Source organism: Canis aureus, chromosome 21 (assembly GCF_053574225.1).
Source record: "Canis aureus isolate CA01 chromosome 21, VMU_Caureus_v.1.0, whole genome shotgun sequence".
Lineage (NCBI taxonomy): Eukaryota > Metazoa > Chordata > Mammalia > Carnivora > Canidae > Canis > Canis aureus.
The window spans coordinates 39,770,301-39,784,040 of NC_135631.1; the positions used below are offsets into that span (position 1 = coordinate 39,770,301).

The 13,740-nt window shown below is 36.6% G+C and overlaps 1 protein-coding gene and 1 long non-coding RNA gene across 3 annotated transcripts in view; one reads left to right on the forward strand and one right to left on the reverse strand.

The window, feature by feature from the left end:
* The window catches only part of RELN (reelin), a 498,583-nt gene that overhangs the window by 318,267 nt on the left and 166,576 nt on the right, over positions 1 to 13,740 (reverse strand). The gene's annotated exons all lie outside the window — the stretch shown is intronic.
* Positions 6,140 to 11,262, forward strand: LOC144293473 (uncharacterized). Its single transcript, XR_013360699.1, has 3 exons — positions 6,140 to 6,467; positions 9,023 to 9,118; positions 10,574 to 11,262. It is a non-coding gene; the product is annotated as an uncharacterized LOC144293473 (long non-coding RNA).

Consider the following 13,740-nt stretch of genomic DNA (forward strand, 5'->3'; position numbering starts at 1 on the left):
TACACTGAATTTAGTATTAGACCAAGGTTCACCAGAATTTAACTTAATTTAAATATAGGCATGCTACAAAAGTCACATAAATTCAAGATACCTAAATGTGAAATTTTGAAAAGCATCTTGTTTAGTAGCAAAGGATAATATTAGCACTGTACATTAAATCCCTAGGAAAATAAACTAGGCTTCTAAGTACCAATATAATTATAAGACTCCTATGAAATCAGAGTACCGGTTCCATTTAAAGGCTTGGATTGGCTTTAGGGATAGTTAAAAAACTACAACTGAAATATCCAAACAGGGATTTTAAAAGTGTACCTTTCATATAAAGTATAGATACAAGAACTCCTCCAATGCTTGTTTTATTAAAACAAAAACAAAGCCTCTGAGGTAGCCATAGTCACAGTACAAAACTATTTTTAAAACCCTAGAATTTTTTTAAATGAAGTTAAAAACACTATTTTTAACTAGGTAATGTATAATAGTCCTATAATGCACTGTTTTCATATTTCCAATCAACATGTAGGATGAACATTCTCAGAACCTGTTTCCAAGTGCATTTAAATTTGGCCAAAATGGAATCATTCACACAGATATATAAAAACCAATTTCTCTCATGGGTCAAAAATAAGCTCCCTCTTCCTAAAACCTTTTCTAGTTTTATAATTGCAATGCTAAAACACTTCATATCTTTGTTCCTTCTCAAGCTCACACTTTATAAACACATTACCATTTGCTGCTTTTCACCTGCCATCTCACTAAAGGCATTTATCTTTTATTCATATTAATGTACTCACAATGATAATGATTAAAAAACCCTAATACATCTAGAGCTTTCAAACACATTGTCACTTTTTGCTTATTTAATTAATTGCCTTTACTTAATGTTTCTTCATGGGCTAGGTGTCTTTAATTTACATAGTATTCTTTCCTTATATACTAAGTTCTTAGGAGATTGGGAATCAGATGATTAACACAGTATTATCTAATAAAACACACCTGACTGGAGCAAGAATAATGGAAAACTTTGGAGACTAACACCATGACTACCTAGTGCTCCAATGGCTGATTCAAGAGATATTCTTTGGCACCTTCTAAGTATGAGGCTTTATGTTCTATGGGGACTAGATGCCCAAACCTTGTTATCAAATTGCTTAGAGATTTCAGTTCTATATCTAGCTTTTAAGGCTGGAAGGAACTCAGAGAAATATAGGATTTTCCAAGCACTTCTGCAAATTATAATGGGTGAAGATCATTATGAGACTTGGTGACAACCTTGGCTCTTACATTTCCAGAACAACAGGAACTGGCAAGGTTATAGATCTTAGGATGCTGTCATTTTTTTTTTTTTTTATTCTGCTCTTCTCCTAGCAACAGATGCAGTTACAGGAAATGCTTTAGAAATTGGGGTTCATTAGCTGTTTTAAAAGGTGGAAATTTTTATAAAGGGTAGAAATTGCACCCAAAAATATCTCAAGGCTATGAAAACCACTGAGGATCTTTGAGTTCTATGTTTAAGATCTTCAAATGATGTGTAATCGGAAAGGAGACCTCCATCATATAATTAGCTTCACCTTCACTCCCGCTGAGGGAGACAGAGCCTATCACACCCATTTATTTCCCCTACTTGTAGAGGAAAAAAATTCCTACTGTTGGAATATTTTTGAAGTGTTCATACCTTTAGGTTTGAGACTTATATTTCCTTATTGACAATTTCACAAAAGTTGATTCTGTTTGAAGAGAAAGGTTATTTCAAGGACATATAAGAATTCTAAGTTATATCTAACATAACCATCATGATTGATAACAAAGCCAAAATATTAATGAGGAGAAATAGCAAATTTCATCTGAAGTTGCTGGACATCTTTTCTATTTCAAATAGGATGACACTAAGTAGTAATCTGAAAAGAAACCTGTAATTTATGCTCTGAATCTCTGACAAATTAGGAGTAATGTCTGTTACACTATGCAGGTCACAGACTGTCAGGTAAGCATTTCTTACTGTGTGGCAGCGACAATGCATATATTAGCTATGTAAATGTGAGATCTACGCACAATTTCCAGGTTAGAATATGTTTAAAGAATATGGTCATAAATAATGCGTAGTAATACCAAGCCTGATTCTGCAATGTCTGGGCATCCACAAATTATTTATAAGGAATAAGAAGCAAATCTTTCAGACAGATCTAATGAACTAATACATGATATCACTAAGAAATGATGTAGAATATAGTAATAGCTTATTTCTCGTTAGCAAATGAAACTCCTAAATCTTAAATATTAGCTACAAAAATTAGTTAGGAAACAGTCTGCCCAACTTACTCAGTGCAGGATATATTTCATGATGTATGTTTTCCTCATTCTTTTATTAAACATCACATCCAGCCAAGATATTTTTAATTTGGAGGAGTGAACAAATGATCATGGCTAATCATGATGAGCAACCCCTGCTGGTCAAGAGATCTGGTAGGGACTTATCTTCTGTGAAAGAATTTAAAAGTGCTACCCAGGTATCTCACACCTATATTCCTTCAGGTTGAGTAAAATAATATCTCAGTATCAAGAAACAATTCAAAATCCAAGAAAAAGAAAACTAGATCCTACTTTCAGTTTTGCCACTAACAGTTTAGGTGAATGAACCCACGCAGGTAGCATAACCTGTCTAAGCACAAGATTCTTCATCTGTAAAATGGGAACAACAGCTGGCCTGGCTATCTCATAGGCTGGGTGAGTAACAATCAAGACAACAGACGTCAAAGTATTTCAAAGCACAGAGGCAGAAGGCTCAAAGCACAGAGAAAATTAAAAACGTAATTTCAAAAGTCCATGCGTTTTAAACCAACTCTAGATATCTGAATCTCATGGCATATGAGTACATATGTGTGGCACATACACAGATGAAAGCACACAAAAATCTTGTGCTGCCAGCTCTTGGATTCATAAAACTGTAAAAGTCCCAAATCCTTTCAAATACTCCAGCCAACTTCCGGCTATTCAGATTTTAGTCCAAGAGAAAATTTTAGTCTTCCCTTAGCCAATGGTCTGCTGATGGTTTGATCTTGGGCGGTGTAAAGATTGTTTACACTTTCCTGGGTCACAGGGTCTTTGAACTCATCAAGAGTTCCTTTAATTGGTCACATAACCACTTTTAAAAAGAAGAATAGGCCAAAATTATTGGATTATATTTACAGGACATGTAGCATATGGTCACAAAGAGAGCAAGGAGGCTGTAAAAGGGACAATGGAATGCTTTCCCAACAGCCTTTCTTATCAGATATTCCATGAGAGTGAACATTGACCTACTAGGGTTTTTTTTTAAAAAATTCTTTTAGCTAAGAAGAGAAAATATATGGAAGAGAAAATGCAGATTTTGAGTTGCTAAGTAAAGAGGAACCAGGGTTTTATATCTGCAGGGAGTTTTTACCAATCTTGAAAAAAAAGTCCTACTTATTAATAAGGGACACATAGTTAAGAAAAATTTAAGTAAAGTTAAGCTTAATTTTTCAGATGAGGTCATACTACTACAATACGTATTCAGAAATAGAGAAAAAACCCAAACATTTCCTTAAAATCTGAGGTAAGTGCCAGCTAACTGCTCTAAGTATTGGAGAGACAGAAGAGGCAACTTAGTTTAGTCACTGGTTAAAGAAATTACTAAATGACTGGTTAGCTTTGGCACTGAGGGGAAATGGAGCTCCCTGTAAGCATTTTCTTACAGACAATCATAAAATATAAGTTGCCTCTTTCACATTCTAAAAGAAGAGGAAAAACAGTGAACTGAGTAGCTGTCAGGAGAATCTGAAAAATGGATTCTCTATTTAAAAAAATATCAATTCATCTTTCTCTTGGCCTTAAAAAATTAAGTAGCACTGTAACGAAATCCTTAAGAGTCAGTATAATCTCTTTAGATGGAGTCAGCAAGAGTATTTCCACCTTAGTATCCTAACATCCAAGCTCATTCATTCATTTAACAAGTATTTCTCAACACCTGCCATGTTAGAGGCTCCATGAAAGTGCTGGAGACAAGAAGACAAATAATACACAGCTTTCAAGTGAATGACCGCACAGACTCCTGGCACATGAGACATGAAGTGGTCATTATAATGGAAGGACATACATTTAATGGCAGCACATACACACACACACAATAAAGGACTCCTCATTCAAATGGGGAGCCTGAGAGGTCATATCTGAGCTGAGTATTAATTGGTAACTGAGAAGTTATCAGGTTTTTTAAAAAAGATTTTATTTATTTATTTATGAGAGATACACAGAGAGAGGCAGAGACACAGGCAGAGGGAGAAGCAGGCTCCCTGCGGGGTGCCTGATGCAGGACTCAACCCCGGGACCCCAGGATCATGACCTGAGCCAAAGGCAGATGCTCAAACCACTGAGCCACCCAAGTGCCCCAAAGTCATCAGTTTTAAAGATGGCAGATTAAATGCAAATATCAACTTCCACTCCTTCCCAAAACCTCACTAAAACACAGTAAAGGCTCTTTTTATAAAGGTATAAACCTGAAGAACCAAGAGACAGGAAAAATGACAATGGCATCAAAATTTGGGAAACTGGAAAGCAGATGGGTGAGTTGCAACTAACCCAGCATACACTGAAACACTGAGTCCCGAGCCAGCAGCAGGGTAGGCTGAGGTAGATTCAGACACTTGGAGCACTGGATGCCTTTTGAAGTGAGGATGGAGATGAGACAGAAAACAGAGACTCTGCTGAAGTCTATTTAAGAAGCTTTCCTTAAGAGCTCTTCTCCCTAATTCTGTGCAGCTCAGTAAAGCCTTCAACAGAACAGCAAAAATTAGAGTTTTATTCTCCAGAGACATCAGGCACATTAGAGGGCAGCACACAAGGGACAAGTGAAAGTTTACATACTAGATGAGACTCCCTCCTCCCAACTTTCTTTCTCCTCTTGGCTCCTATATAGCTGGAAACTAGGTTTATAGTTTGGGAAGAGATTGGGAAATCCTTTTTGGAGACTGTATCCTGCCTAAGGGAAAAACCTAAAGTTCCTAAAATTTTTTACCTTAAGGGGAATCAGTCAAGTCAGATCAACCTACAGTGAAGACAATCACCAGCCTCCCTCATTACCATTTCACTTTCCCTACAGAACTTCCAGGTGGTTTTGCAGAGTACTACATCCAAAGATCATTGGGAAATGATCTTTGAGGAAATTCTCTGTTGAGAAAGAGAGACCAAAACAAATAGGCAAGAAAAAAAAAATAAAGAAATTAGAGATTATACGGAGACTCAAAGAAAAAAAATGGTGCTGTTAAAATATTTCTATTAAAAAAGGAATATCCAAAAGGAAAACAATGTATTAGAAATTTGAAATATTATCACAGAGCTGAAAGATGGCATACAATTTAAAAGACAAAAGCTGAGGAAATCATTTAGAAAGTAGAGAGAAAAAAAAAAACAGTGAATATAGGAGGAAAAAGAAAAGAAAACTAGAGGACCTGGTTCGGAATATCTAATGTCATTATAGAGGCATTTCAGAAAGACAGTAGAGAAAATGAAGATGGGAATGGGATAAATCCTCAGTGAAATAACTCAATACAATTTTCTCATCCTGAAGAACATGAGCCCAGTGAGTTTCTAGGATAACAGATAAAACAGAACCTAACAGTATGTATCACTACAAAATTCCACAGATCCTACAAATTTATACAGAACAAAAGTTTTTCTAGGAAATGTCAAGAATCAGAATGACTTTGGTCCTACCAAGCTACTATGGAGACTAGAAGGCACTGAGCATGGCCTTCCAATTCCAACTTAGAATTCTATACACAATCAACCTATTAATCAAGACATTTTCAGGCCAAGAAGGTCTAAAAACTCTCTTTTTTTCCTACTCAGAAAGGCACCAGAAGATGTTCACTTTCAAACAACAGCATCAACAATGCCAAAAGCAGGGGTTTGGTTATAAAGAATACATCAAGCAAAAGGAATATGTTAAAAAAAAAGGAAACTAGAGATCCAGAGCAGGATCAAGGGAGAGGGAAATCCCAGGGTACCAGCTGTGCAGCAGGCCTAGGAACAGCCAGTCCAGATTCCAATAGGCCAGAGGGCTCTAGGAACACTTCCTTCAAGAGGTTTAAACAAATGGAAAACTTAATGGGTTTGAATGTGTTGAGAGAAAGTTTATACAAGTAAGGGAGAAACAAATACTTAGAAATAAAGCAAATGAAAAAACAAGGAAATTATTAATTCCTGGGAAAACAAAAAGCCTAGAAAAGAAAAGAAGTAACAGTGCTGTGTATGACTCAGCTGTGAATGGAATTTATGCAGTCAACATTATAGAATGTTAAAATTGGTCCAACCAAAATCACAAAAACAACAGTCTAGGCTTCCATTCAGGAAACTCATAATAAGCATGTTATAGAGACTGTGGAACATTCTGAAAGACTCAGCTAAAAGAGGAGCCCCGTTGTGACCACGAGCAGCAGGAACACACACAGCAGGTGATGTGTGACGTTAATGTCTCCTTGGGTGAGCAGAAACAGGCATATATATATATTTTTTAAGGCACCAGAAGTCAGGTTTTCTCTTTGTGTAGGTGGAACCTATTCCTAAATGATACAAATTCCAGGAAGCAGATCTTCCAGTTGATATTGTTTACAGAAATTCTCTTTTAGTAAATTCTTAATCTCACAATTTATATGAAAAGGAGCTACTTGGATTATCCTGCTGTAGTAATTTCCCCCTCCAAGGCACCCTATTCCTCAACACATTTGTGTGCTTTCTTTCCCCTCTGCTGACATGCCCCGGGCATCTTCTGCTCTCACGTGTGCATTTACTCTGCCCTTTGTCCCGAGCATTATGAAATCAATTACTTATTACACTACTAAGTAATGTCATTTCTTCTCATCCCTTTGTCACTCAGGACTTGAAAGCAATAGCTCATCTATCTTCTTTTCAAACAAGGCCCAACTAAGTAGGTCTTAAAATCATCAGGACCTCAAGCTAGGTCTAATCAGCTGGAACCAGAGGAAGGAGGAGAAGACATTTGTGTCAGTTTCTTGCATATGTTGGAATTATTTTCTTTGGCAGAAACATGTCACATTCTTTCTTTGTGACAGTCAGCAGAGCCGATCACAGGGCTACACAGCGGGCCAGTGACGAGGCTCGACAACCTGGCAATCTTGCCATTATCTCAGCGCCCTGGTCGCAGCTCTGCTGGAGCCAGATTACCCTTCTCACCAGGAGAAAAACTCACATCTTCTGCATGGATTGCAGTGCACTCACACTGGTTCAAAGAATAAATATCAGTCACTGTAGCAAGAGTAACAACAATACCAGTAAAATTCTCTAGGACAGTTAAAGTTTCCTTTTTAGGAAACGGATATATGACTTTCTTTGTTGTATGGCTGCAATATTTCCCCTTTCTTGGACTAGACTAATAAGCAAAGATAACCAGGCCCATTTTCCCAAAGTTAATTAAGCATTTTTTAAGTTTTACTGAAAGGAAATGTTAAGGCTTAAAATAAAAGCTCTTTTGACTCGGCATCAATGTACACTTTTTCCATTCTTAAAAACCCTATGCATAAAAAAGATCTAAAAAATAAATTGTAGATATTAACTCATATTTAACTACTAAAGAAGATACAAGAATTTCAAACTCGGAGTAACGGTTCTTTCATTATACCTCTCTCAGTGTTCCTTTCTAAAATATATCCTGCTTGTGGGGACAACAACAGAAACCAATCATACCTAAATAAAAATAAATTGCATTTATCTGAAAAATGGCATAGTGTAGAGCAACCTATTATTTTTACCTGGTATATAAAGTCATACGGAAGGGCCTGGGTTTAATCACAAGAGGTACCGTAAAACACATTTGTGACATCCTCTAACCTAACTCACGCCTACATGAGAGATTGGTACATCTTATGAATTAAACATAAGTTCTGATTTATGTTCAGTTATCCCTCATATCAAAAACTACAGTAGCAGAGCTGTGTCACTGTGAATTCATTTAATGATATTGATGAGACAGCCAGCACAGAGATTGCAAAGTAACCGCCAGTGCATAGCACGGCCCTATAAATCACTTCTGCAGAGTGTTTGAGCAATACATAACAAGTCATTAATTCACTGTAAGTTATGCTAAGAAGCTCAAACTACATATGTACCAGATTGTAAATAAACGCCTCTGGTACAATATTTGAAACAGGCAATGTTTAGCATTAAAACAATTTTATAAGAGCAAAAATTCATTGAGCAGATTTAATTCATTGTGGATTTCCCTTGGCAGACATAAACCAACACAGAATTAAAAAAAAATCAACCCCCCAACTTCTTTAATCCAGAGGGAAACACACTTCAGTTATTAAATCCAATGGAACTTTTTTTAGTGCCTGAAATTATGAATCTATCCAGTGAGTGATAAAACGGTTCTGCCATAAAGCCCTTGAATAAGCTTACAGCATTTCTGTAAAGAATAAGCTAGTGAGAATGAGGCTATTTATTCAAATGGTTTGCCTTGTTGCAGCCACAGGACCAGCAGAAAATAGGAAGCTGTGGCCACAAAGCCACTTGCTCTCCGATGTGAATCAAAAACCATTTAAGTTCAAGTGACTTTCGCTAACCTACAGCTACCACTATCCCTTACCTCCTTGTGAGCGCTTCCTAATCACACTTTCTCCCCAGGCCTTTAGAAACAGTCCCTCGAGCTGTCCAGGGTATCACCTTCTGACCCTACCTCTCTTCTTAGCCTCCTGTAGATCCCATGCCACACATCTGTCCTCCCCTCTACTCGGAATCCTGCCTCTGCCACATGGCTGCCAAAAAGTCTTACAAACAATTTCATTTCCAGATTTATTCTCCCAGGAAATTGGGGCACCCGAGTGGCTCAGTGGTTGAGCATCTATCTGCCTTCGGCTCAGGTCGTGATCCCAGGGTCCTGGGATCGAGTCCTGCATCAGGCTTCCCTGCAGGACTATGCCTCTGCCTGTGTCTCTGTCTCTCTCTCTGTGTCTCTCATGAGTAAATAAAGTCTTAAAAAAATTCTTCCTAGGAAATCAATGGACAATTTAATGGGAACTTTTGGAACAGTAACCCAACTGAAAGTGGTTAACCCAAAGATGAGAACCTCCTGTACTTCTCCTGATAGGTAAGGGACATATTTTAAGGGAAAAGGGGCTTTTTATTGTAGCTTGTTGCTGGCTAGTACTGGATTTTCCTGGGCTATAGGGTATTTGCATACATATGGCAAAATCTAATTTTTTCTTTTTCTTACAGCTTTGTAATCTGTAATCAAGGAACTCTAAATGAGATCTCATCAGCCAACAGTGTTTATCTGATCCTTTATGCAGAATCTGAATACAAGGGTGCTAAACACAGTAGCATTTTAACTATATTACATTTCGGGCTTCTGTCTAATTTTCTGCTTACTATCACCTGAAGGCCTCTTTAATCATTACTGCATTCTAATTGTAGCTTATCTAATATCAGTGTTTAAAATTGCTTCCTCTCTAGATACATTTGCTTGCATTTTTAAGCTTCAATTTTGTTGTTGTTGTTGCTATTTCCCGACTATCTCTAACATTCTTTAGGGACCTTTTGAATTCTGTCTTGTTCCTCACTGGTATTTAGCAACAAACACTTCTTCATTTAGCATCATCTGAGAATTTAATTAACTTGTTTTCTGTTGTTTCAGGTCAATAATGAGGATGTTAATGTAGATGTGATATTAGTCTCCCTGGAAGGTCATTGGAAGCCTGTACTCTTGCTACATACATGGCAAATTATCCCCTATGATCCTCTGATCAGTTTTTTTGTTGTTGTTGTTGTTTCCAATTACAAGATAATGTTCATATCCTTGTCAATTTTAGGATTCTCAGTAAAACTACATGGGAATTGAGAAAAGATAACAGCCAACAGACAGTGCTTTGTGTTTTTACAGTTACTGACACCCAGGAGTATCCAGGAGGCATGCACTGAAACAGTTCTTTATGGTTTTCTCCTAATAAATTAAGAAAATGCTAAGTAAAAGTAACTTTGTCTTTTGAAGGGGAAACAGGCAGAGAAGCCAATGACCTCAGAACTTTAACAACTCAATCTGATTACTTTTGTCTTTACTTATTTTAAGGGAAGGTTGCATATTATTCATTAAAGCCAACATAAATATGTACATAGTAATGCTCCATTATTTGGACATAGCTGGAAAATTGGATTTTCCACATAAGCAAATTTTCCCAATGAGTCCAGAAAATGGAAGCTTATGCCATGAGCCAAGCAAGAAAATCTTAAACTTGGAGTACAAGAAATGTATCAAGAAGAAGGGTTTTGAGAAAAAGAGGAATGCTTGAAGATCTCCTTTCTCTGTATTTTTCTCATCTTCTTTCTCTCTTTCTATTGTAACATGCCAGCTCTGATTCCTTAAAAGACCATGCCCTTTTTCCTTTTATTTTAAATCTCCTTTCTTTTTCCCCCTATAATAGTGGTTTTCCTAAACCTTCGAAACAATACTTATTTAAGTCAATTTTTAATCATATAAGTAGTCTCCACACAATAGTATTTTTAAATGTCTATTTTTTTTTTATTTCTTGTTCTGCCTTTTTCATAGAACCAACAGTCAACTTTGTGTGGCCATTGGAAGTGCATTGATTAAGGGCTCGAATTGGCCCAAGCTAAACCTGAGCTGAAGTTCTGCCTCTTACCAGCTATAAAAACTATCTGCACAATGAGAGAACTATTTAAATACCAAGAGTTCTGACTGCTATCATGGGGATAATAATACCGCTGATTTCATAAGATTGTTGTGAGGATAAAACAAGGAGAAAGACTTTTAAGCATAGTGGATGACACACAGAGAAAATATTTGCAAATGACATATCTGATAAAGGGTTAGTGTCCAAAATCTATCAAGAACTTACCAAACTCAATACCCAAGAAACAAATACTCCAGTTAAGAAATGAGCAGAAGACATGAATAAACATTTTTCCAAAGAAGACATCCAGATGGCTAACAGGCACATGAAAAGATGCTCAACATCACTCATCATCAAGGAAACACAAATCAAAACCTCAATGAGATACTACGTCATGCCTGTCAGAATGGCTAAAATTAACACAGGAAATAAGAGATGTTGGTGAGGATGCAGAGAAAAGAGAACTCTCTCTTTCACTCTTGGTGGGAATGTAAACTGGTGTAGTCACTCTGGAGAACAAGGTGGAGGTTCCTCAAAAAGTTAAAAATAAAGCCACCCTACGATCCAGCAATTGTACTACTAGGCATTAACCCAAAGGATACAAAAATACAGATTTGAAGGGGTACATGCACCCTGATGTTTAAAGGAGCTTTATCAACAATAGCTAAACTATGGAAAGAGCCCAAATGTCCACTGATGAATGAATGGATAAAGAAGATTGTGCGTGTGTGTGTGTGTGTGTGTAGGAATACTACTCAGCCATCAGAAAGGATGAATGCCTACTATTTACATCCACATGGATGGAACTGCAGTATACTATGCTAAGAAAAATAAGTTAGAGAAAGACAAATACCTTATGGTTTCACTCATACATGGAATTTAAGAAACAAAACAGATGAACATATAGGAGGGTGGAAAAAAAAGAAAGAGGGAAACACACCATAAGAAACTCTTAATGATAGAGAATAAACTGAGTGTTGATAAAGGGAGGTGGGTTGGGGGATGGGCTAAATGGGTGATGGGCATTAAGGAGGGCACTTGTTATGATGAGCAATGGGTGTTGTATGTAAGTGATGAATCACTAAATTCTACTCCTGAAACTGATATTACACTATATGTTAACTAACTAGAATTTAAGTAAAATTTGAAAATAAAAAAAAAGTTAAAAAAAGAAGAACGATTTAATTTGTGAAAATACAGACAATTATAGAGCTATTATGGAATTATTTCTCAGTTGATTTTGCTATGGAATTTTTTTCCATTTTCAGGTTTTGAGATTTGAGGAATTCAAATCGCTAGCCATATAATCATATTTTGATTAATATTTAACATTGTGAAGTTTTACACATTTCACAATGACATATAAACGTTTTACTCTTTCCCAGCAAACAAAATAACTGCTTCCCCATGTGTTGAAGTGTCTAAAATGAGCAGCTGAGGGGATGTCTGTGGGATATAATTTTCCTCAGATTTATTTTTTTAAAGATTTATTTCTTTATTTCAGAGAAAGAGTGAATGGGGGAGGGGCAGAGGGGCAGAGAGATAGAGAGAGAGAGAGAGAGAGAGAGAATCTCAAACAGATTCCCAGTTGAGCACAGATTCTGGTGCAGGGCTCCATCTCACAACCCTGAGATCATGACCTGAGCCGAAATCAAGAGTCTGATGCTTAACTGAGCACCCAGGCACTGCAAATTTAAAGTCATGAGTTCAACTGATGTATCAAGTGAAAAGTAAGTTATCTCTGAAATATTAAATATAAGCATATCATTACTATATTTACTACAATTTTATTGAACATCTGCTTTGCCAATGATTCACACTTCTCGTTCAAACACTGTTACTGCAACACTTTTACACTCAAAAATAAAAGTTCTACTCGTGAGTTAGCATTTTGGGTTGTGGGAAGTCATTCTTGTGAACTGGCAAATGTACAACTAAAGTGTGACAATAATAACATATTTTTAGTCCCTTTGTAAGTAAAATGTTTAAACCCAAAGACTTTTTTATTGGCACTCTCCAGTGTGTTACTTTGAAAATCTCCATGAGAAAACAGCATGTTTTTTTTTTTTTAGAAATGCTAATTATCTAAGGCCATGCTCATCTCCAGAACTGCTGTACTGAAAAACACTGTGTAAATGGATTTGAAAAAAAAATGTATTTCAAAGATGTTTGATATTTAAATCCCCTAGTCAAAGCTTCCATTAAAAACACGTATTTTTTTAAGTTTAATCATTATAATATCCTGTAAGTTGAACTGTTACATATCAAGTTCTCTAAAATAGAAAAAAAAAAGGCACTTCTGTGTGCTCTAGATTTTCATCTTCATTTACTCAATGTAAAATTAGCAAAAAGGGGATATAGTTTTCAAGACAGGCGCCATTACATTAAAATTTTTGAAATGTAAATCACATTTTAATTTACATAAAAATATAAAAAGATTATATGCAGGAACATATCTTCCAAAAGACAAACTGATTTAGGGACCCCTAGGTGGCTCAGCAGTTGGGCAACTGCCTTCAGCTAAGGTTGTGATCCCGGGATCCAGGATCGAGTCCCACATCGGACTCCTGTGAAGAGCCTGCTTCCCCTTCTGCCTATGTCCCTGCCTCTCTCTCTCTCTCTCTTTTTTTTTTTAAAGAATAAAAAAATAAATCTTTAAAAAAAAAAAAAGAAAAACTGATTTATAGCAGTACTCCAGATCCTTCTTTCCCTGGCAATATACTCTCTCTCTCTCTCTTCTTCTCTCACCCTCTCTCTCCAAGGTTTCTCCTTCAGGATAGATATAATATAGACTCTACACAAAAATAATTTTATATAGGGATGCCTATATAACTTAACTAACTGTCTGACTCTTGGTTTTGTCTTAGGTCATGATCTCAGGGTCATGGGATTGAGCCCCGCATAAGACTCCACACAGAGTCTGCTGGATATTCTCTCCTTCTCCCTCTGTTCCTCCCTTCTCTGCTCCTTCCCCCACTTACACTCACTCTCTTTCAAATAAATAAATACAATCTTTAAAAAATAATAAAATAATTTTATCTAACATTGCAACCACTATTCCAGAGACTGCTGCCTGTAAGAC